This window comes from Muscardinus avellanarius (genome assembly GCF_963383645.1).
Source record: "Muscardinus avellanarius genome assembly, chromosome: 6".
NCBI lineage: Eukaryota > Metazoa > Chordata > Mammalia > Rodentia > Gliridae > Muscardinus > Muscardinus avellanarius.
The window spans coordinates 37,316,105-37,341,855 of NC_137791.1; the positions used below are offsets into that span (position 1 = coordinate 37,316,105).

The 25,751-nt window shown below is 35.7% G+C and overlaps 1 protein-coding gene across 1 annotated transcript in view; it reads left to right on the forward strand.

Moving 5' to 3' along the window:
- LOC308264450 (bifunctional heparan sulfate N-deacetylase/N-sulfotransferase 4) overlaps window positions 1–25,751 on the forward strand; it is a gene marked incomplete at both ends in the record, with an annotated part of 325,680 nt that overhangs the window by 82,809 nt on the left and 217,120 nt on the right. The window lies entirely within an intron of this gene.

Sequence of the window (25,751 nt, forward strand, 5' to 3'; positions counted from 1 at the left end):
ACACAAAGCATTATAATATTTAATAATGAATAGAAAATGAAAAATATTAATTTTTAAAACTATAATATTAGTTTAATAGCAACATAAGTAGTTTACTAACCTAAGTGACACTATAATAAGAAAGAGCAAGACATATAGAAATGGCTCAATTCTTAGAGATATTTGTAAAATTTACTAAATCTCCATTAATAAAGTCATATATCATAAATATATACCTTGCATAAACATGTTTTAACTTTTTAACCAGGATGAGTACATTCAAAAGTAGTAGACTGTAATTCAGGAATAACTTCATTTATTTATTTTTTTGTGGTACTGGGGATGGAACCCTTCTACCTCCGTGATACACTCCCAGACCTATTTTATATTTTATTTGGAAAGAGGGTCTCTTAAGCCAGCGAGGCTGACTTCGAGGCTGCCGATCCTTCTGTCTTTACCTCCCAAGCATGGGCATTACAAGTGTGTGCCACCACGCCCGGCTAAGGAATAACTTTAAATTATGTCTCAGTATGATAAGTTCTATTTCAGCTGTGATGAATAAATGTATATCGTAAGATGTGTGAACTCTAGAAAGCAATACATGGTGTTCATGTGGCAGCAAGCTAATGAGATTTTTATGGAATAATTCTTTTTTGATTATGGTCATTGTGAAGAACAAATGACAGAGATGAAATTGTAATAATAAGCTTAAATTCTCCCTTAAGGTTAAATTCTGTCAGGAACTCTCAAAAGTAATCTTCAATTTTAAATTTATATTTTAGTGCACATTTTGTTTCCTTGTGTTCACACAAAAAGTATTAACAGAAAATAATATTCCCTTGGCTCTTCAAAGTCATACATTCTCCAAGCTAACAAAAAGGATCAGAATGTCAAATCAGGCTATCATGAATCTTAGTGCCATCTGACTCAGTGTCACACTTCCTAAACAAAGTCAAGGACACAGGCAGTCAGCAGGCTCAGATGAAGCAGGGAATGTTCTTTGATATCAAGGTTGTCCCCTAGCTTGTATGTGGTACTTTTCCCAATAAAATGGCACCTACTAAGAAAGCTCATAGGATTCCTAACATAGTGGAGGATGATCCCTAACATAATGGAGGACAACTTAAACTCAAACTTATTTATTTTATACTCCAAAGGTTTCATAATTTATGTGATATACTAGAGAATAGATATCATACATGCTGAGTTATGTGTGTGTGTGTGTGTGTGTGTGTGTGTGTGTGTGTGTGTGTGTGTTGGTGAGTAAACTTGAGTGTTCTACCACTGAGCCACATCCCCAGCCATTTTTTGTTGTTGCTATTTGTTTGTATTTTATTTTGAGACAGTGTCTTCTAAGTTTCCCAAGCTGGCCTTGAACTTGTGATCCTCCTGCAACTCCAGAGTTGCTGAGATCATAGTCATGGGCCACTGTTCCAAGCTCATGCATGCTGAATTCTAATTATAATACTCAATTTTCAACCAGGATATTCTTCTCAGTGTGCTATGGATGCTGAAATTAAGTCTCTGCACATGAACAACTTGGAGTTAAGTCATTCTCAGAGGTACAGGGAAGCTGAGTAAAACACATAAAATCTTCTGCAAAGTATTTCTAAACATGATTAAACAGCAGGGAGGTCATGGGTTAGGCACAGGGAGAGGCAGTCATGGGTTAACTCTAGGGAGGGACAGCGAAGTAGTCATAGGATAGTCCTAGGGAAAAGGAAAGTGCAAACACTTCTTTCACAAATACTTACCAGTTCCATCTGGTCCTTGCAAGCTTGTCTGAGTGCACACAATTTCCACTTCACTAGAGACTATGTACCTAGTTAAGGCCATTCAAAATGGGTACCTCAGCATGTAATCTAAGAAGGCTTGCAACATCTCAGTATATGTAATAGAGCAAGTTTCTCTTCCCTCTAGTGTATCTAATCAGTTTATTTACTAGAAGATCCACCTGTCATCTTTTTTGTCCTCTCTCTCTCTCTCTCTCTCTCTCTCTCTCTCTCTCTCTCTTCTCTCTCTCTTTCTTTTTTTCTTTACAGTACTGAGAATTGAACACATAGCCTCTTATATGGCATAAATGTATGCTCATTTATGGGAATTTGCATTTTTTAATTTTTTTATTGGTGCATTATATTACAACATCATATTGGGGTAAAAAACTTGTGTGTAAAAATATGTACACATCGCTGATTTAACCCCTACCCAATTCCCACCCCATTCCCTCCCCGCCCCTCCCTCCCTTGCTTGGCTTAGTGAAAAAGTGGGATTAATTTCCAATTTTCTGCATATGGTTAACCAGTTTTGCCAACACCATTTGTTGAAGAGGCTATCTTTTTTCCAGTGTATGTTTTTGGCCCCTTTGTCAAAAATCAATTGGCTGAAAGTGTGTGGACTTGTTCTGGGTCTTCTATTCTGCTCCATTGGTCTATATATCTGTTATTTTGCCAGTACTATGCTGTTTTTATTACAATGGCTTTGTAGTATAGTTTAAAATCAGGTATTGTGATTCCTCCTGCGTGGTTTTTGTTGCTGAGAACTACCTTGGCTATTCTGGGCTTTTTCTTATTCCAGATAAATTTAAGGACTGATTTTTCTATGTCTGTGAGGAATGATTTTGGTAGTTTAATGGGCATTATGTTAAATCTGTAGATCACTTTTGGGAGGATGGCCATTTTAATGATATTTATTCTGCCAATCCATGAATATGGAAGGTCCTTCCATCTTCTAAGATCTTCTTCAGTTCCTTTTTTCAGTGTTCCATAATTTTCTTTGTAGAGATCTTTTATCTCCTTGGTCAAGTTTATTCCCAGGTATTTTATTTTTTGTGGGAGATCCTGAGTGGAAGTGTTTTCTGAATTTCTTTTTCAGTGGATTTATATTTGGTGTACAGGAAAGCTTCTGATTTTTTAACATTGATTTTGTATCCAGATACTTTGCTGAATTTATTGATCAGTTCTATAAGCCTTTTGGTTGAGTTTGTTGGGTTTTCTAAATACAGTATCATGTCATCTGTGAATAGTGAAAGCTTGAGTTCTTCTTTTCTTATTTGTACTCCTTTGATTTCCTTTTCTTGCCTTATTGCTTTGGCTACTCTCTAGTACTATATTGAAGAGAAGTGGTGATAATGGACATCCTTGTCTCATTCCAGTTTTTAGGGGGAATTCTTGAAGTTTTTCCCCATTTAATATGTTGTTGGCAGTGGGCCTATTGTAGATTGCCTTAATAATGTTGAGATATGTTCCTTCTATTCCAATTCTCTGCAGTGTTTTTATCATAAATGGATGTTGAATTTTATCAAATGCTTTTTCAGAGTCTATTGAAATGATCATGTGATTTTTTGTCCTTGATTCTGTTTAAATGGTGAATTACATGGATTGATTTTTGTATGTTGAAACAGGCTTGCATCCCTGGGATGAACCCTACCTGGTCATGGTGTATGATTTTCTTGATATGGTTTTGAATGTGTGTTGCTAGTATTTTGTTTAATAGTTTTGCATCCATGTTCATCAGAGATATAGGCCTGTAGTTTTCCTTTCTTGAACTGTCTTTATTCGGTTTGGGTATTAGTGTGATGTTGGCTTCATAGAAAGCATTTGGGAGAGTCCCGGTTTTTTCTATTTTATGAAATAGTTTGAGTAGTATTGGGGTTAGCTCTTCTATAAAGGTTTTATAGAATTCACTTGGGAAACCATCTGGTCCTGGGCTTTTCTTTGATGGTAAGCTCTTTATTGCTGTTTCAATCTCTTTGATTGTTTTAATTGGTTTAAGTGTTCTATATCTTCTTAACTCAGTTTAGGAAGGTTGTATTTATCTAGGAAGTTGTCAATTTCCTCCAGATTTTCCATTTTGTTGGAGTATAGTTTTTCAAAGTAGTCTCTGATAATCCTCTGGATTTCTACACTGTCAGTAGTAATTTCTCCTTTTTCATCCCTTATCTTCATAATTTGGGTTGATTCTCTCTTTTTTTTAGTTAGGTTGGCTAGTGGTTTATCTATCTTATTAATTTTTTCAAGAAACCAGCTTTTGGTTTTGTTGATTTTCTGTATTTTTTTATTCTCTATTTTCTTAATTTCTGCTCTAATTTTAATAATTTCCTGTCTTCTACTGGCTTTGTGGTTCAAATGTTCCTGTTTTTCAAGGGCTTTGAGGTGTGTCGTTAGGCTATTTATTTAAAGATTTTCTGTTTTTCTTATGTGAGCACTCAGTGCTATAAATTTTTCTCTTAATACTGCCTTCAGTGTCCCAGAGGTTTTGATATGTTGTCATTTGTTTCTAGAAATTTCTTAATTTCACTTCTTACATCTTCTATGACCCATTCTTCATTCAGAAGTGTGGTGTTCAGTCTCCACATGTTTATGTTGTTTCTCTGGGTCTTCTTAGAGTTGATTTCTAGTTTCATTCCATTATGGTCTGAAATGACACAGGGAAGTATGTAACAATTTTTAAATTTGAGAGTGCTCATTTTGTGTCCCAGAATGTGATCTATTTTGGAGAAGGTTCCATGAGCAGCTGAGAAAAATGTAAACTCCGCTGTAGTTGGGTGAAATATTCTATATGTGTCCAACAGGTCTATTTGGTTAATGGTGTTCTTTAGTTCTGAGGCATCTTTACTGACCCTTTGTCTGGAAGATTGGTTTAGTATTGTGAGAGGTTTGTTGAAGTCTCCCACTATTATTGTGTTGGGATTTATGTGTGACTTCATGTCAGAAAGAGTTTGATTTATGAAAGTAGCTGCCCCTATGTTTGGGGCATAGATATTGATTATTGTTATTTCTTCTTGCTGGATTATTCCTTTTACCAGTAAAATGTGACCTTCTTTGTCTCTTCTAATAAGTTTGGGTTTGAAGTCTAACTTGTCTGATATCATAGTTGCTACTCCTGCTTGTCTTTGAGTACAAATAGCATGGATTAACTTGCTCCAGCCCTTTACCTTGAGTTTGTTCCTATCTTTACTTGTAAGGTGTGTTTCTTGTAAGCAGCAGATGGATGGATTCTGGCTTTTAATCCATTTTGCAACTTTATGTCTTTTTAGTGGGGAGATGAGGCCGTTTACATTCAGTGTGATTATAGAGAGATAATTTTTAATTCTCAACATTTTAAGATCTTATTTCTGTTTGAGATACTGTTTATTCTTCTTTGCTTAGTTTTCTGCTGGATGGGAATTCTTGTTTCTTTGGTTCTGGTGTGTATTACCCATTTCCTCTTTGCAGTTAATCTCCTTGAGTATTTTCTCTAGCGCTGGTTTTGAAGACATAAATTCCTTCAGTTTCTGTTTGTCATGGAAGCTTCTTATTTCCCCATCTAATTTGATAGTTTTGCTGGGTAGGAAATTTTTGGCTGGAAGTTGTTTTCTTTCAGAGTTTGGAATATGTTACTCCATGCCCTTCGGGCTCTCATGACTTGGTTTGGGAAGTCTGAAGTGATTCTAATTGGTTTGTCTCTGAATATCATGTGGACTTTTGTTTTTGTTGCCTTTAATATTCTCTCCTTGGCTTCCACATTAGTCATTTTGACAATTATGTGGCATGAGGATCCTCTTCTCTGATCCTGTCTAAAGGGAGTTCTATAAGTTTCCTGGACCTGTGTATCAACCTCTTGCTCTATGTTTGGAAAATTTTCTGCTATTACTTCCTTGAAGAGATTGTTGATCCCTTTGGTTTCACCTTCTTTTCCCTCATCTATTCCAATTATTCTTAGGTTAGCTCTCTTAAAATGGGCCCATATTTCTTCAATGTCAGATTCCTGCTGTCGGATTTTTTTTTCTAATTTAGAAACTATGCATTCATTTTTGGAGTGATCATCTTCTAAGAGCAAGATTCTATTCTCCATGTAGTCTAATCTGTTGTTTATACTTTGAATTAAGGCCTTTATTTCAATGATTGCATTTTTTATCTCTTTTTGACTCTCTCTGGATTCTTTTCGAAAGTCCTCTATTATTTCTAAAGTTATTTTCCTGATTTGATCTTCTAGAGATCTCTGGATTTTTGTGTTATCAGGTTCTGATGCTGTGGGGTTGTGGGCATTCACTGCTCCATTGTTATTTCTCCTTTCCATGATTTTGGAAGTTTGTGCCTTCTCTGGGTTCTTCCCTGGGTCACTAAGACTTAAGGTGCTCTGGATCTTGAGTCTGTGGTATCTCAGTCACCACTACTCCTTTACTGGGTTGTATCGCAAAGTCTCAGACCCAGGGAGTCAATAGAGGTTGCTTAGACCGTGGGGGGTGCCAGGTTGGGGGGTGCCAGGTTGGGCATTCTCCAGCGGGGAGTTGTGACTATGGTGTGATATTTTTGCTACCGCCACTCCCCGACTGGGTTGGACTGCTAAAATCTCTGACCCAGGGATACTATCTGCGCAAGTCCCTGGGAGTGCAGTACTGGGATTTCTCCCCAGGGGGTGCAATTTGACTCACAGTTGTTGAGTGCACTGATGGAGCCGTAGTGGACTTGGTGAATTTGCAGCTGCTGCCACTGGCAATATGGCATCACTGCCATGCTCTCGGCCGTGAGGCTTGCATATTTCTTCTCTGGTTTTGAGCTCCGCTCTGAGTCCCTGCCAGTTGTGCTGAGCCCGGCCCTTGGGAGCTTTAGATATTCCCTGTGCCAAAAAAAACTGCTGACTGCCACCCGGCTGTTCAGCAACTGCTCACCTCAGCTCGCTGTCCATCCCTCCTCTCTGTAGCCTGGTGGCTGGTTGAGTGCGTTGGTCTTGAGCCGTCTGGTGGTCTCGCCGCTGCTGCCAGCAGTAAGGTGCTGCTGCCGCGTCCTAGGCTGTGAAGTTGGCATAGTTCTCTGGTTTTGAGCTCCACTCAGTCCCTGCGGGGTGTGCTGAACCTGGCCCTTGGGAGCTTTTGACGCTCCTTGCGCTGAAAAAACTGCTGATTGCTGCCTGGCTGTTCAGCAGCTGCTCACCTCGCCTTGCTGTCCACCCCTCCTCTCTGGCGCCTGGTGCCTGGTGCCTGGTTGAGTGCACTGGTCTGTAGCCGTCTGGTGAAGTCACCGCTGCCGCCGGCAGTAAGGTGCTGCTGCTGCATCCTAGGCCATGAGGCCGGCGTACCTCCTCTCTGGATTTTAGCTTCGTTCTGAGTCTCCCTCCTCTCTGGAGCCTGTTTCTGTGAGGGACGATGTAGCCCGCGCCGCTCCAAACCATGGCTCTGGCCACTCCGTGCTGCAGTTCCGGCCACTCAGGCCATTCCACGCCGCGGTGGCGGCCACAGCACTGCAGGCTGATTTCTTTCTGGTGTCTCGTTTTTCCAGCCCTCTTTTTCTCTGTCCCTTGTATTTATAGTTTTTATTTCTTTGATGATGGTGTTTTCTTGCTCTGAAAGGCTTCTTTTGTGGTAATAGTGATCGATTGTTAGCAGGACTCATAAGTGCCACTTTTCTCCATCACCATCTTCCCGGAAGTCAGGGAATTTAGATTTTATGAAAAAAAATTTTAATTTCTAGTGTTCTCTTCAAAATTCCTGTTTTGAAGAGAAATTTTAAAAGCCCATCATTGGGAAAAATTAGTGATTTTCTCAAATTGTGTATTTCCCATAAATGTCCCAAATATGTTTTAAAATAGTTAAATAAAAGTAGAGTATCATGTAAGAGAGGAATCTTTTCTTAGCCCAAGGTATTTACAGTATCACTGCTGGTAATGTAGGACCCAAGAGAAATAGTGAGTAAGAATAATAAGTAGACAGTTTAAGTGAGCATTTAGCTCAGAAAGAAAAAAGGAAGGGATGGAGGAAGAGGAGAAAAAATGATCTTATTGAAGAGATAGCTACAAAGAAGGAATAGAAAGAATGTTGTCTCAGAGATACTTATTATGACATTAAAATAGCACTTACATTGTCACTGAAAATATTTTATAATAAATGTTATATTGATACATCTTTCTAAAATAAAAGATGTGTTTTAGAAAATAAGTTTTTACATTATGATAACTTTTACTATCTCATTGTATTAGTTGATATTGTTATTGTGCATGGACCATGAAGCCAATAAGTTTTCTAAGTACTTTAATATCTCAGCTCTATATCTTCTATATATTCTGAATTTCATAATCCTGAAAAAATAAAATGACACATCTGCCACATAAGCCACTTGATTTTGATTCTTGTTGATTGTACAAAACTGTGCCCAAAGCATCAATTGACAATGAAGACTTATAATCAATTCAAATAATTTGTTTGAATACAATAATGTTAGAAATATTTTGTCTAATTTGAGTCTTAATTTTTGCATTATTCATGAGCAAATAATTTAAGTCAAAAATATTGCAGATGATTTTGCACACCTGTAATCCCAGAACTTGAGAGGCTGAGACAGGAGGATTATAGTTTCAAGAGCAGGGTGTGTTAACTTAGTGAGACACTGTTTCCAAATTAAAACAAAAAGATCAAGGGATGTAACTTACTAGTGGAAGCCCCTCTTCAATGAGAAGTATCACAAACAAACAAAAAAGGTGTTATCACATTTAAAATACATATTGTTAAATATTCTTAAATGCAGCAGCCTCCATAATGTTTTATGTGGAAAGAGGAATTCCATAACTAAAGTTAAGATACTTCCATTTTATGCCTAGAATTTTTTCTCTATCATATAATAATTATGTCATATATCATATTAGTTAATAGGAAAGCTTTTTGATGTATATAAGCACATGAAAATATTGTAATGTGGCTTAAGGACACTTGGAATTCAGTACATGCAATATGAGATAATCATTACTTTCAACGTATATCATTTTTACCTTTGATTATAAATTATAACTAGCTTAATTTTATTTATAAGGATCAACTTAAATATCTTGGTTATAGTAAAGTTTAGAGCTATATACAAGCTATATACAAGCTTTAATAATATTTTAAATTATAAAATAAGTAGATCTTAAGAGACATGTGTGTTGTGGTTTACTCACATACATATGTATGTGTCTGCATTAATTATATCATGTTAATACATTATAGTACTGACCATTTAATATAAATATGTAGTTAATTTTTCTTCTCTAATTTTTTGTGGAAAACAGTTTCTAATTGAAATAAGCAAATTATTACCTCTACTATCCTCTGTGTAAAAGCAGTTAGATATAGGCTGTATTAGATTCAGCACTGGGAGCTTTTGGTTTGCTTATGGATGACCTCTAGTTAAAAAATAAGTTTGTTCTAGATAATACTGTTATAAACTATTGCCCTACTAGTCCTGAGTAACCAAGACATTTTATGTCTTGTAACTGCTATGATTGTTACATCTGGTTGATCTCTTATCATCTGAATGTTGTAATATATTCATTTAGAAAATTTAATGATTTTTTAAGAGAGTAAAGTAGTATATCCGTCAGCATTCTTGCAATGTAACACAGAGGAAGGATTTGTTTTCCTACAGTTTTAGGTTCAGTCTATGAGAAGCCAGGGACTATATATCTCAGGACATGGCGACAGAAAGTAGAGACAGGGAAAGCACATGGTATGCACACATCATGGAGGCTGGAAGCAAGACAAGAAGCTAGGGGAGTTAGAACCATGTATATAACCTCCAAGGATATGTCTGTCTAAAAATATGGAAACAAAAAGAGTACAGCTCGACAGCAAGAACAATTTTTTTTTTTTCTTTTTGAAATAAAACATGGAAGAAGGCAACTGACTGGGTGTGGATGGGAGGGGAGGCACAAGAGTTAGAGGCTCACTTTTTTACAGACTAGGGGCCTTTTATGGAGTGTTAAGAGGGAGAAAGAGAAAAGCAGTTGTATATTTTTCCAACTGATGGGCTTGACCCTAGGCCAAAGCAAGTAAATTTGTGGGGCTGGGGACAGAGGATGGTTAGAGGCATCTTCCAGCCATTCCTGGAGTCCTTTGTTCTGATCTCTAGCCAGGCCTCACATTCAGACCTTACAGTGCCTACAACACCCCAGGGACAACCTCCTCCAGCCATAGCTACCAGCCTGCCAGCTACCACCAGGTAAATCTTTTACAGTGGATCTATCCACTTCTGGGATTACAGTTCTCATCACCTCAATTACATCAACGTGAATATTGATAAATTAGCTCTTATGGGGACATTTTATATCTAACTAAGCAGGTGGAAAAAAAGGAAATCCATCCTTAATGTTGCACAAACTGATCTACAAGGTGTCTAGGAATCCACTACCATATGTCAGAAAATAATATTTGGAAGTAAGGAATGATATATTAATAGAATTTTCTGGGGAAAGAAAGAATATTGTATATGGTAATGTTTCATAAAGAGAAAAAGTACTGGTGAAGTGTTTTTTTTTTATTTGAGTGATGTTTGGTGGATAAAACAAAGAAGAAAAATGTACACACTGGATAAAAATTGCTATGAACATTATTTAAACCCCATAGAATCCAAAAGTCTCACTAAGAAAAGAAAATGCTTAGCAATTCACACATAGTTCTTTATCATAATATATGGAGATTTTAAGAAGCTAATTTGCTTTATTAAATAGCATGTCTTCCTTAATATTAGCAAATATTTGAAAACTTTTAAATATTCATTCTATTTGAGCAATTTAATTGTGATTAAACCAAGTTTGTAGTTAAAAATCAAGTAACCAATTGATAACACTAATCTTAACAGCACTATAAATTCTTATATTCCATTAGTGAAACTATTTCCTAACTTTTCATATATATACATTTTGACAAGATAAGGAGGAAATATTATTGACAATTATAGTCCCTATTTCTATAACTGGTCTATGGGGCCATAGCTGAATTTATAATTGCATTCTTTTATTACTGATGCTGTATTCCCTGTGCCTTCAGCAAGCACCTAAGGGCTCATACTTCTTTACATAAAGAGGTGACTCAAGCCTTTATTCCTGAAGTTCATGGGTCATTGCAGTTCTTCCTGGGTTGAGTTGTTGTAAATTTCCATTCATTTTAATCACTGGGAAGAGTAATGTTAAGAACCATCATAAGGAATCTGTTGTATTTCTGACATGCTCTTCCTTACCTCCATTGTAGAGTAATAGTCCAATTTCTAACTTAGAGTCAGGGGCAATGGCCCAAGCCAGAACTCCCTGCTTAGTCTGTTGAATCAGAGACATGACAAATCCAAAGTGGCTAGCAGGCAGACTTCTAATTCAATATAATTTTTTGTGTATATCCCAGTAGAAGCATTCCTTCCTTTGGAATTAAGACCTCTATAATGATGTTTTAAGAACAGGAAGCAAAAATTATGTTAGTAGGTGTTTTGGGGTAGTAGTGATGGATACCACTTCCATTTCCTTCCCTGAACACTAATTCTGTGTAATCAGCCTTCTGCGTGAGTGATTGCAAAGTTACAAAGTTGAATTGACACTACTTCAACTGTTGCAAAGTTGTTGCCACAACTAAGTCTTCAAAAAGTTATTCTACCAGCCTATCAAACCAACCGCTAAAATATGGTAGAAAATATAGTTGGACTGGTGAATTCCATGGGAATCCCATTCCTGCACTTTTTTTTCTATTAACTGAGTTACTAATACCCAGTGATCAGAAGCAATGATGTATTAGAACAATTGTGTTTATTGCATTCTAGAAATCCATGGCTAATTCAGTAGAAGACGTTTAGATAAAATGTCAAATCCTTATCCAGAATACTATTCCAATAAGAACAAAGCACTGCTATTCCCATGTTGTGATGTAACCAACCGACAACAAAGTAGTGAGTTGACTGTAAATTAACAGTACATCAATCACTCAGTATTGGTCTCTGCTTCCAGCAGACTGGCATTTGTCTGTAGCCTAGCTATGTTACCCAGGTGAGTGGAAGTCCAGGCTGCTGGACCCATACATAACCTTTATCTCTGACACAATTGCTACATTGAACATTAGCACATTGGGTAATGACAGCAGTAGTTGAGGGTAAGGATTGATATCCACAAAACAGGTAATCATATCTACTTTATGATTAAAATCCTCCTCTCTTGAAGTCACCCTTTTTTTGAGAATCCAAATGGGGCACACATATCTTCACATGTTTTGCCCATTAAAGAGGTCTATACACATATTTCTTCCCCAAATTTCTCTGTCACTAATTTTCCAAATGTTTTTATTTTCCAATCCCCTGACCTTCCAGCCAAACCACTGGCCACAGACCAATGAACTGGTATATTGTCACACATCTGACTGTTTCTCCTAAGCAAAGTGAGCAACCAGGTCCACTATTTGAAATCCTGCCTGCTGGAATGATTCCTCTTCACCAGTATCTTTAAGGGATGTCCCAGAGAGGGGCTGCAGTACGGTAGATGACCACCTTCAAGTGATACCTGCATATCCTGTGGGGCCATCTGTAAACCATGAATGAGTCTTCTTTTTCTCTGTCATCTAAATGAAGAAATTTTTTCTGAGAGGCTATGGTACAAACTGGGACAGAATAAATAGTGGAAACCATGTGCATTTGGGCAACTTATTCATATAACTGAAGTCTTCAGGTCTTGATTAGGCCCAATCTCTTATAAGTCTCTTCCATTTGATGGCACAGGACTCCTGCACATACCCAACTTCATAGATAGATGTCAGAAAACATCTGGTTCAAGGTAGGCAACTTACATTGCAAGATAATATGGTAGAAAACAGCTGTTTGGACCTGCTAAGGTCCAGTTATAGGCAAGAGCTTTTCTTCTACAGGAGGGTAGTTATTCACAGAGTGGCAAAATTATTCTCTGAAATTCTAAAGAATTGTGCTGTCCTCATTTACAGGGGCCCGCCACCATAGGCTCCAACAGCATCCTTTTCTACCACTATTGCTTCAAACACCATTGATCTCACAGGTCACATGGCCTAAGTGTCATAACAGCATGCACAGAAGCCTGAACTTATTGCAAAGCCTTCTTTTGTTCTGGATCCCTCTAAAAAATAGCATCTTTTCATGTCACATTTTAGTAAATGTGAAAGAATAACACACAAATGCATTTCTTCAATAACTTGTCTTTACTTTAGAAGGGAAATCTTCATAAGCACTACACCATCAGACCCTTAAAATTTTCAGCAAAGTAAAAGGCCTGTAGTTTTATTGGAAGCAGTGAGCAGACTCACTATGGACATGCAAATTTCTTACCAGTAAGTCTAAGGTGGTTGTTTTTGTTTGCTCTTTAGGCCTCTTCAGCATAATTTCATCAATGTAATGGGCCCATGTGATGACTTATGGCAGAGAGTTCAAGAGCACTGTGAACTAAATTAGAATATAGAAATGGAGAGTGGCTGTATCCATGGGGTCAGACAGTGCGGAACATTGATGACTTTGCCAACTGAAAACAAACCGTATAGTAGGATTTATTGATAAGGATGGTGAAAAAGGTATTTGCCAAATCAGTAACCACATACCAAGTACCAGGAGATGTGTTAATTTGATCAAGCAATAAAACCACATCTGGTACAGCAGCTGCAATTGCAGTCACCATCTGGCTTAGCTTATGACATTCTGCTTTCGTTCTCTCAGGTCCATCTGTCTTCTACACAAGCCAAATGGGAAAGCTGAATGTGGATGTGGTAGGAATCACTATCTCTGCATCTTTTAAGTTTTTCATGCTGATACTAATCACTGCAGATCTTCATCGAATGTGATATTGCTTTTGTTTTTACTAATTTTATTAGGTAGAAGTAGTTCTAGTAGTTTTCCTACCATAAAGTCTTCACTCTACAGCCAATGTGGATATTCTGCCAGCTTTTAAGTATATTCATTTCCATAATGTATGTAGAACTGGGTAAATAATCACAGAATGAGTTCAGGGACATACTGGGCTTAATGCAAAATAGACCTGAGCTAAAATTTATTAATCAACTGACCTTAGTAAGATTCTCCATAAGACCTATTTTGGGTCCTTGGAATTAGAGTCAATTCAAAGCCAGTGTCCAGTATTTCATGAACGTCCTCATTATTCCATTTTCAACACAGTTACAAGATGCAATGTATTAAGACCCTGTTGGGGATGCTGGGAGAAATATTAATAGCATTATAATTTTTTGTGGTCCTAGGAATGGAGCCCAGGGGTCTCTACCTCCAGGCTACAACCCTGACCTATTGTTTTATGTTTTATTTTGAAACAAGGTCTCTCTAAGTTGCTGAGAGCCTCACTAAGTAGCAGAGTCTGGCTTAGAACTTGTGCAATCCTCCTGTCTCAGCCTCCCAAGTACTGGGATTACAAGTGTGCGCCACCATGCCCGGCTGCATTATACATTTTTGATAGTATAGTGGAGTCTTTCTTCAAGGAGATTTGCCTTTCCCTTCATTCAAGATATTTGGGGCCTGAAAACAGGCTTAAGTTCTAGAAATTGATTGTGGGTCCTTCTGTTTTTATTGTTCTGGTTAGGCTTTTTGCTTATTTGATATTGTTCTGTTTATATAAATTAAGTAAGAATTTATTACAGGCTCCTTAGTATTTCACTTCTATGAACAAGAAGAATGGCTCTGGTCTTAGGAGGCAGTGCTCTAGGTCTGCAGCAGTCAGACTGTTTTGCTTGCTGCTGTGACTCAGCTGTCCATTATGGTAACCATGCCCTCCTTGCCTTTGACAGCTGAAAGCCAACACTCAGCACCTGTCCTCTCAGAATCTAATTAGTCCCAGTGTTTTCAAGTTTTTTTTAATTTAGTTATTAAAATTCAACTAGAGAATCTATTAAATAGGAAAGAGCAATCACAGTTCTTCAAAGATGCCAGAATTCCATTCACAAATTATTTCCCATACTGTTAGTGAAAGGCATATCTTCTAGTCTTCTGTTGTGTCACTTTTGTTGTGAGTGAGGAGAACTTAAATGAAAAATACACTCATTTCAACCTCCAATGAATCCTTTCCTCTACATTAAAATACAGCGAGTCTGGCATTTATAACTCACTGATGGTGGGTCCCCATAAGCCAACAAAACCAAGCAATCTGTGAGAGCCAACTTTAACTAAACAAATTTTCTTTTCTTGGTGAACTTATATCGCTAACTTTAGCTTGATACAGGTATGCTTTCCTCCACCACTATCCCATACCCTTAGCATTCATTCTTACACTTTTCCTGGATTTAGGAAATACATCTGGTTCTTTTGAAGTATAAGATACCTTCTTGTGGGTTTCACCTCTGACTTTACCATTAGGAGACTTGAACTTTAGTTATAGTTCTGAGAGCAAGAGAGATTATAGACATACATCTAGAGGAGAGTTTGCATCATTTTACAAGCAGGGAACCTGTCTTAGGGGAAGGCTTTTCAGTTTCCTTAGGCAATGAAGGGTCAGTACCCTCAGACAAACTGGGGTGGGGAGGATTTCCTGCTATAGGAAAAAAAAGCTGCTCCTATTGAAAATTAATGGAAAAAAGCCTATTTTCCACTAATAAGACTCAGAATTTGAAGCTTAGTATCCTCAGCTTCATAAAGTCCTCTGATATATTATCATTCCAATGTCTAAGATCCCATTCCTTCTTAGTTGATGCTCCCAATTAAACACCAGAAACCCTCTGAGACAGGAACTAAAATTTTCATTGCAATTTTTCCAGTTTTAGGATAGTATTCTAGGTATGAACTTCAGCAATCATAAGTCTTGCAACCACATAAGGTAAGGATTTTTCTCCCAGGGCCCACACTGCAGGTCATTTATGTGGCTGTGGTACATGAGGTGGTATTTTTGAATGCCTGTGTTCATTCTTTTCTTTTCCACATGATCCAGATACCTTAGCAGCAACTGTCAATCTCATTATGTTTGTTAATTTGCCAAAAAAATCATATCCATAATATTCCACTCTTATAAATTGTTAATGGGCATTATCCATTGGAGATATTTCCCTATTGCTTGATTGTACAATATAATATCAGTGCCTTTTCTCACTACTAGAGTCATTAGTGTCCTCTTACCTACTCAAATTAGAAAACCAACACAAGAAATCTCAGCATCAATTTAGAAAACTCATCCTTAATATTTCTTCCTCTAAACATTTTCAATATCAACATCTATATTTGGCATAATTCTCCAGAGAAACGAGTATATAGAAAGAGTTGGGGGTGGGCAGAAAGATTTTCTATAAGGACTTGGTTAATGTGATTATAGAGGGTCAGAAATCCTAAGATTTGTATTTTGCTATCAAGATATTCTGAGGGTTGCTGATAAGATACCTTCCAAACTGAAATCAATCAGACTCAATACACAAAAATATTTGATTTTTCAGCTCAAGTTTGAAAGCAGAAAAAGAACTATGTGCCATCTTTATTGGCTAGGCGGGAACTCCCTAGGAAGCTGTTCTATTCAAGTCTTCAATTGATTGGTCGAGGCCTATTCATACCAGAAAGTACAATATCCTCAGCAATCTCATTAAAATTATAATTTCATACAGAAGCACCCTAATAGAGTAATATTTGACCTAATGCCTGGGCACCCCATGGTCCAGTAAGGTTGACACATAAAATTAATTATGACAATAAGTTTTAGTTAATTGAGGCATTCATTTAATAGATATTTAAGACCTTTAATGTGCTAGGTTGGTGTGAGATACAAATAGTATGGACAATTCTTAATTTCATTTTGAAATGTAGCACATAAATAATATTTCCAAATAATATTCCTAAATATTATGGTTGTAACTACATACTCAAAACAGACTACCTTTACACACAATCCCCATAAAGAAATCATTAATTCAAACTGGTGGATTAGAGAGATAAGAGTGAAATCACTTCGCCTTATAAGAAAAGACAGTATTTGCTCAAGGACTTGAATCGAAGTTCAACTTTAATATATAAAAATAGGAAGGACAAGCATAATTTCATTCTATTTGGAAGATACAATACAGAAAATGTACATAGAAAAAAATCTTTTTTCTTAAATTTGAACTTTATCATGACTTGATCTGGACTCAGATTGAAAAAAGTAACTTATGAGAAATAGGTTTGGAAAATAATATGAGAGGTAACTCACAGTGGATTTTAAAATGCATAGCCACTAAAACTTTTTGAATCTTCATTGACAGCAATCTATTATTCTGTTGGTCACAATCTATGATTGTGTGGAGTTTAAAATAGTTAGATGCAATGAAAATATTATGAAATATAACATGGGAATTTTTTTTAAAAGACAGTAGGCAGATGAACTTAACTTACATTTTTAAGCCTTTGGTAAAGGAATAGAAGGAATTGTAACATTAGAGGAAAATGGAAAACTGGAAAAGATACTGATTGTGAGATAGAGAATAATTGCATTATATATATATATATATATATATATATATATATATATATGTAATTCAAAAGGCATTTGACTTGAGAAGTTCATTAAGCAACTTTCCAGTGGACTGTGACTCAGAAAAGAGTTCCAAGCCAAATGTGTATTTAATAGCCATACTTATGTATGGTGGAAGTTAAAATAAAATTTTAGAAAGGGAAGTAAAACTTATGAGAATAAAAGTAATGACTAGGAGACTTGGTGAATATTCTGTGCTGAAAAATAAGTAGAGCCACTGCAATATAAAAATGAGAGTAACATAAAGAAATTGTTCAAAATTGTATAAAAACGGAGATATCAATTTTAAACATCATCAAATAAAATGAAGAATGATAAAAATATATATTCTGCAACTAGTTTTTACTATTAGAAACTGTCTTGTGTTTCTTTAGTTCAAGATAAATTATTGATGAGAAAGGACAAAATGTAGCTTATTTTGGAAAGATATGTGAATAATAAAATAAATGAATAATAATACTACAAAGGAGCAGCAAAATTGTTGTCATTTTTCTCCCATGGAGAAAAAGGGATCTTTGTACTCTGCATATTTAAACCTGAATAAATAAAGATCAAGCCGGGCGTGGTGGCACAAGCCTGTAATCCCCACACTTGGGAGGCGGAGACAGGAGGATCGCGCAGTTTCAAAGCCAACCACATTGGCTGAAGAGACCCTGTTTCCAAATAAAAATATATAAAAAAATAGGTCTGGGAGCATAGCTCAGAGGTAGAAGGGCTTCCAGGAACCCCAGTACCACTAAATAAATAAATAAATAAATAAATAAATAAATAAATAAATATCAAAAGCAAAAATAATGTAAAGGTAGGAAACGCCCTTACTTGAAAGAAATATCCGTTTGCTCAATAATTTGGCAAAGCTAATATAGTTAGCAAACTTAATTGTGAAATTAAAAGTAAACTTCAGATAAATCTTTATATTAAAAAGTAAATATTCCAATATTAATATTAAGTCTTTATTTAATCCAGATGAATAAATTCCAGTAAGAGAAGAGAGTTAGACCACTTAAACTGTGGTGTTGGATGAGTTTTACTTTGTAACCATCAAGAAATAGCACAATTGATTTAGTATGACATTAAGCTATACCATCAAAGTAGTGAAAATTTAAGATGCCAGTTCAATTTTCCATCAGATAAACCAGCCATTTATAAGTGAAAGCTCCTGTATATCACTAATAAACTTAAAAACAATAAATTTATCTGGTTGTAAAAAAATGATCTCAAAAATACTTGCTTATAATAGGCAAAATATCTAGATTATAAAATTGATAAGCAATCATTTGCTTTATATGGTTTTATCATTGTTCCTTTGAATCAATTGTTACCTTATTGGTTTATATTTTATTTTGTATTGTTTTCTAAAAACCATGGGCTATCTCTAAGAGTCTGGTACTCATTCAGTGTGGTCATTGCGTCCCTTGGCATTACCCACTTTTCTTTGTTTCACACTTGCCTACCTACACACATTTGTTTTCTCTTCATTTTTGCCATTCCCATATTCTTACAAATTTTTTATGATTTATTATATTTTCTATTAAACTTACAACTATATATTTTCAATTTTACACATGAAAAATTGATACTGGTCTATAAATATGTAATGTTATTCATATGGGACAATATAACTATTGTATACTACCTGTGCTCATATTTCTGATTTTATTGGTTGGGTTCCATGGTCAATTGTTATTTTGTTTTAGGAAGCAGTATTGGAATATAAAATAAAGTAAGTTCCATAAATCTTTAAAGAAGACATATTTTAATTAACTTAAATAGGCACTATGTTACAATTTTGAGATGAGTAGACATTACAGAAATATATTTTTATTTTTGTTATTACCTGACAGTGCTATTTTTCTAACACATTCAATTATTCACTTGAAAAAAGGAGGGTGTCTGCCATTCACAGTGGTTCAAGCCTATAATCCTAGTAGTTGGGAGGCTGAGATAGGAGGATTACAGGATCAAGGCCAGCCTCAGCAATTTAGAAAGGCCTTCAGCAACTTAGTGACACCCCATTTCAAAATAAAAAGTAAATAGGGCTAGGGGTGTAGCTTAGAGGTGGAACATGCCTGAGTTCAATCCCCAGTACCACATGGAATGTGTCTAAATTGATATAAGAAATGTCAGTTCATAAAGCTGTCAATTATTTTATTTTTAGATTTTTTTAAATTTTTATTTTTTGGTGATACTGGGGATGGAACCCACAGGCATTCTACCTCCGGGCTACACTCCCAGACCTATTTTATATTTTTATTTGGAAACAGGGTCTCTTAAGCCAGCGGAGGCTCTCTTCGAACCTGTGCGGTCCTCCTGTCTCAGCCTCCCAAGCTCAGGGATTACAAGCGTGCACCATCACGCCCGGCTAGCTGTCAATTATTTTAAAGAAGGAAGTTTTGTAGATTGCAGAAAAAAAGATGATGCCTTAATATTAATCATAAACTGTTGTTTAAGTATAAAGTTTCATGGTACATGAAATATAGTGAAAGGTTAAGAAATAGACTTGAATATAGTATCTGAGAAGATAAGTGGTAAGGCTTTTCTCAGACTGTAAAAAATACATAAGTACCAGAAAGGCATGCCAGCTAGGGAGTTAGGTTAAGATAATTGTTTAGTGTATTTGTAGACCTGTAACTCAGCAATGAATAGAAACCATGTAAGAGACAAGTGAGTTATACAGTAAGATAAGTCATATAGGAGGATAAGCATAATTTTCAATGACTGCTAATCTTCAGAAGACAAACTGAACATAAATAATACAAATGTTTCTATCATTTTTCTCTTTTTTACATTTGTTACTTATTTAGTATTTTGGTAATTGTGAGAAAATAAAGGAAGTATAATTGCATTGCCTAGAATTTAATTATCATTTATGTAAAAAATTACAAAATAAGATAAACTGACTTGTTTACAAACTTTTTGCAATGTTCAATTCTGAATTAGTGATAAGCTTCAAAATTATATTTAGTCAAATAGTTGCAGAGTAGCTGAAAGTTTTCTTGAACAATAATTCACATTTTATTGGCAAGTTGAGCAAACTGTCTAGCAGCTTCTCTTAATTTAGAAAATAACTGGATTGCGTTTGAAAGAATAAGATGCTTATATAATAATATCTTTCACAACAACTAATATTCTAAGTCTATATTCAGTCAACCATTTAAGATATAAAAGAGACAGGGACCATCTGAAAAGGCAATCTGTAAAATTATTAATATATGCTTATTGCTTAATCTGTGTGCACTGTAATTATTAGTAATCTGAGACTTGATGCATTATATTCATTTTAGAAGTAAGAAACTCTTCAAACTTCAGTAAGCCAATTCATTAATTCACAACTATTCAAACTACATTACATTAAGTTAAAAATACAGTGTATTCTCCTTACTAAAGAATAGCCTTTTTTTTTTTTTTTTTTTTTGTGGGACTGGGGTTCCTGGAAACCCTTCTACCTCCGGGCTACGCTCCCAGACCTACTTTTTATTGTTATTTGCAAACAGGGTCTCTTAAATTAGAATTTTCATTGCATCTATGTTGTTCTATTCCTATACCATTATAGGAAAATTATGAAACAGAGACAAAATGAGAACTATGTAGATGGTCTTTGCTACAATCATATTTGTGTAGAGAAGCAGGAGAAAATGCTTAGATTCACTGGACATATAACAGATATGTTCAACAGTCTTCCTGTTTTTCACATCAGGACAAATGTCAGTCAGTGAAGTGTTTTGTTCTGTATTGATTGTTTGCTTATTTTTGTGTGGCAAATTTTAATCTCTATATCCCATGTCTCCTTGCCTTCTCTGGGACTTTGCTCCATCAATCCTTCTAATTCTTGTATCATTATTCCTTCCATTGAAATTTCCAAATCACCTTGCTTTCCTCTTGAACAAATAAACAAACATACAAAACCCAAACAAATTAAAAAAGTAAAAAAAAATCTCTTCCTCAATCATATCTGGCTAGCTCCTAAATCAATGTTTGCCTATTCCTTCTGGAAGGTGTTTCCTGCATTTTATTTGCACTTAAATTTTCAATACAATTGGTCTGTGTTCCCTCTATCACTCCAAAGAAATTATTTTTAATTCATACTCAAATCCATATTGCAAAAGTAAAAACCCTTGCTTCTGTCACCATTTCACAAAAACAGCATTACAAGATCTCACTATTTGGAATAAATTCAGGCTGCCTGCACAATTACATGATCTATAATCTGTGCCTAAATTATCCTATAAGTAAATTGGGGTGATAATAATAGTATTTTTCACAGTATGATGAGATTAACTTATTTATTCCACATACATTGTTAACAGCAGTATATAGCTCAACAAGTTTAATCCAGCTATGAGTACTTCCATTTCCTAAGATAGAAAATGTGAGACAACAGTTCATTCTATATAGCAATTAAGCTATGAGGCTAAATGTCATAAGCAATGAGAACCCCATGCAGTAACACCCAGCTGCTTAAAACTCTCAAAATTTTAAGTTTTTATCACACCTATCATTATCGTTATTTTTAGTATTATTATGAGTTGCGGGCATTAATTATTATTTTTTGCGGTATTTGGGATTGAACTCAAGGGTGTTTTACCCCACAGTCCTATTTTTTATTCTTTATTTTGAAACAGGGTCTCATTAATTTTCAGAGGACCTCACCAATTACTGAAGCTGTTCTAGAATCTGTGATCGTCCTGTCTCAGCTTCCCAAGTACTGTACCGCCAGGCCCAGCTTAAGTAAATTTTTTGTTGTCTGTCTTCCTATATCTATAGTGTAACTGTAAGTGTTCATAAGGAACTGGAATTGGTCTTCCACTCTACTAAGTTTATTTTCTTTTTGGAAACCTTATCTAAACTCATGGTTTCAACTTAACTCATGGTTTCAATTTAACCAAATGCATGCCATTTCCAGAATTCTCTACTTATAAATGATGTTTAGGATCTCCTTGCTCTTGATATGTCCCACATTTTCCTTCTAATGTATATTTCTTTCTTTATCCCAGAAGCTTTCACTCTCAAGATTGCCTACAGTCTCCCCTAAATATTTCTCAACTTTCCAAAATAAATTTCTATGCTTCTAAAAATGAAATAAAATTAAAATAAACTTGTGTGTGTGTGTGTGAGAGAGAGAGAGAGAGAGAGAGAGAGAGAGAGAGAGAGAGAGAGAGAGAGAGGAGAGAGAGGTCATTTGACTATCCCTCAAGTACTTTAAATTCAGCGTCCCTCAAAATAATACCATCACCTTTTCCCTCTAACTTGTTCTTCCTTTGCCTATGAATAGCATCACTACCCTTTCACATGTTCGAAAGAAAAATTTGGGAATTAAACTCAAACTTTTTCCGACTTCACTACTAACTGTGTATCATAAGTAGTAAATTGAGAGCTTTTCTTTCCCAATTCAAGCTTCCCTTAGATTATAGCGCTAGGTTTCTCTCTACATATAGGCTGTTCAGTCCATCTGCAGGAAATATTATCTGAATGATCTTCACCATTATCCCAATTAAATACATTCAATGTCACCGTACTACTCTGAGAATAAATTTTAAATCTTTTGTGTTTTGCAAAACTCCCATCAACATCTTTGTCCTTTTTCTAATCAATAATCCTTTAGTCATACAGAATGCTCTGTGATTTCTTGAATACATTTTTGTCCCATCTCTCCATGTGTTCCACACCCATTATTCATTTCTGTCTCCTTCATTCTGGCTTGCCATACTCTCTCCCCTGGTGCACCTGTGCTGAGCTTAGACCTGCCTGAGTTCTCAGTCACTTTTCCTGAAGTCTTCAGTTTTACACAAAAGTTCCAATTGTCCTCAACATAGCAAATTACATTCTATACTTTAAATGCCAATATTCTTGTCTTCTTTCCCAGTATGAAATCAATAATAATGAAGACTTACCCACTACTCTTCACACTCTCTCCACATCAGCCTCAGTGGTATTAAAGCTGATCTTAAATTATCTTGGACATGTTCTTCCACCAAGCTATTGGTGTTAACTACTTCTGTCAGGTACATTTATGGCTCATTTTCTCACCTTTTTAACAACTTTGCTCAAATCTCACTGGCAAAGTGAGAACTGCCATGATCACTCTATTTAATCCCAGCATTTCGGGGAGGCTGAGATGGAGGATCACAGTTTGTGGACCACCTCAACTAAGCAAGGCCCTTTGCAACTCAATGAGACCCAGTTTCAAAATTTTCATTAGGAAGACTAAAAAAACAATAGGGCTGGGGATGTAACTCAAAGGTAGAATACCCCTGAGTTCTATAGTTCTATCCCCATTACAGAAAAAAAAAGTAAAGAAAGAAAGAAAACTACTCTTCCAACAGGCCCAGCTGTCTTATCCATCTCTATGATTTTGTGTAAATAATGTATTAAATTTTAGACTGTCTCTTCTATTATAATGTAAGCATGTAAGAAGCCCAGATATTTTATTCTTCTCTATCACCAGTGTCTAAAACATACTCAATAATATTCAGTAAAGAATGAATAGGAACGAAAAACTATAAGTAATGTAATGGCAAACAAAGATATTCAATAATTCTAAGTTGAATTATTTGAATAATTATTTGAATAATTCTAAATTGAAATAATTAAGCAATTCAATTTTAACAATTCAATTCAGTATAAGAAATTTAAAATTAAAGAATCAAGTCCTTGTTAAAATTAGAGAGAAAATTCTACCATGGTGGTAAGAATCAAAAATAGCCTTGTGAAAAATTAAATCATAACCCATTTGATTTTCTTATGAAAGAGGTTATTTTCCACCCTTTTCTTATCCCTAACTTAGGAAAGACCCAAAAAACTTTTTCTCAATTAGCCTAGAAAACAATGAAATATTAAGTACTAAAGAAACATCATACATGTCATGTCCAATTCACTGATCTGATACATTTGTTATAGGAGAATAACTTTCTATTATAGCTTCAAATTGTACTGTGATTTGGAGTTGATTGAGACAGGGTGTTTAGTGTGACAAACAGCAAGATGAAGATATATGTATGCCGACCCCATGATCAAGGCCAGCCTTACCAGCAGAATGTCAAATAGACATGCTTTGTAACAGCCATGGCTCAGAAAGCCTCATATTGCATTCCTTGTTCATAGCATCTAAAGCTTAAGAGTTGGAGAATAATGTATTACCAAGTGCCAACCGAAAAATCAGTCTGCAAAATCCCTTCACCTCTTACAGTGATAGAAAATGAATTATAGTGTTTGGAAAACTGTAACTTTTCTAGATCTTCACTGAAGATATTACATATTTATTGATTTGACATTTAGCAAGAGATCCAAATTTAAATCCAAAATAAGTATTAATATTGCGGCATAACCATGATTAAAAAATGAGGTTTTTTTTGTTTTAATGAGATGTTGGTACTGATGATTCCCAAGTGTTTATAATTTTAGTCATTATTTTAATTTTAGCTATTTGCTTAAAACAAAGTTGAGATTATATCCATTGAGGAACTGAAAGGGCAGGTCATTTAATTTCTAGAAGTGAAGAAGCCACATCTCAGTGAGTGAGGAGAGAACAGATGTTGGCTCTCGTGGCCATGAGACCAGACACTAGATCTTCTCACTCAGCTGCTTATAGACCACGTGAAACAGGCAGCACCCATCTGAGCTTTTATGCCTCCTTTGCCTTATTTCTTTTTTTTTTTTTTTTTTTTTTGGTGGTGGTACTGGGGTTCTTGGAAGCCCTTCTACCTCTGGGTTACACTCCCAGACCTCCTTTGCCTTATTTCTAAAATAACAATTTAGCCATGTAAGGAAGCACAATCAATGTTCAATTCCACCAAAAAAGTCAATTTAATATAATTACAATTTATTAAATACTAGTACTGATTTTCTGTTACTCTATTTACATCATTATATAGTCACTTCACACCTTTAAGAAGTTATCTATTTGTTACTTGATCGACGAAGAGATAGATTACATGAACATTGAGTAAAATATCTCAGCTGATAGAGCTTCTGGGAAGTAGAGCAGGGTCTGAACCTCACTTTGTCCCTGTACATTTTGCATGCTGCCTTTATTTATTTATTTTTTTTATGGTACTGGGAATTTAACCCAGAGCCATTTTATCTTCGAGCTACACTCCCAGCCCTATTTTATTTTATTTTAATTTAATTTAATTTTATTTGAAACAGGGACCTGCTACGTTACTGAGATTCTTTCTAAGTTGCTGAGGCTTGCCGGGCGTGGTGGCGCACGCTTGTAATCCCCGCGCTTGGGAGGCAGAGACAGGAGGATCACGCAAGTTCAAAGCCAGCCACACGCGCTGGCTTAGGAGACCCTGTTTTCAAATAAAAAATGTAAAAATAGGTCTGGGAGTGTAGCCTGGCGGTAGAAGGGCTTCCAGGAACCAAAATAATAAATAAATTCCAGTACCACCAAAAATAATAAATAAATAAATAAATAAATAAATAAATAAATAAATAAATAAATTGCTGAGGCTTGTGTTGAACCCATCATCTTCTCATCTCAGCCTCCCAAGTACTGGAATTATAGGCATGCACCATCATGCCTGGCTCATTCTGCCTTTAGGAAAGTGCATGCAGTGGATATGAAA